Below are 628 nucleotides of genomic sequence, written 5' to 3' on the forward strand. Positions count from 1 at the left end.
GGAAGAAATGACACCTTTTTTCTGCCGTTTGCTTTCTTTTTTTTTTTCTTTTTTATGGGATATTAATGCTGTTCTGGCGTCTTTGCAACATTTGAATAGTTTATTCTCACCCGGCCGCAATTATCGTAGATCTCTGCGTATATATAGACAGAGAGATATAATTTGATTATATGTTTTATTATGTATGCGTACCATTAAACTGTACACTTTCCCAGCGCACACACTTTTTCCCCACCTTGAACTCGGCTCAGCCACCACCACTTTGGCAGGAAAAAAGCGCTTCTAAAACAGTAACACCGATCGCTCTAATCTGTTTTAATTACAGGGTTTGCCAGTCAAAGAGGGAGCGCGCAGAAATTGGGAACTCCTTTAGGGGATGGCTGTGTCCGAGGTATGAATCAATCCAAACTACATATAGATTTTCCTCTGGTACAACCTCCTTGCATTAAACAGTTTTGTTCAATACCTTCCATGCGCTATTTATGTTCCCATTAATATCTGTTGCAAATCCTGCCAGACACCATAAAAGAAAATTACAATCTTTCAGGCTCGGTGCTGCGCCAGTACATACACGCTGCTCAACTTTTTGTTTTAATAAAATCCCCAGCATTGCCCCTTCCCTCTTCAA

This window comes from Aptenodytes forsteri, unplaced genomic scaffold, assembly GCF_000699145.1.
Source record: "Aptenodytes forsteri isolate BGI_AS27 unplaced genomic scaffold, ASM69914v1 Scaffold179, whole genome shotgun sequence".
NCBI lineage: Eukaryota > Metazoa > Chordata > Aves > Sphenisciformes > Spheniscidae > Aptenodytes > Aptenodytes forsteri.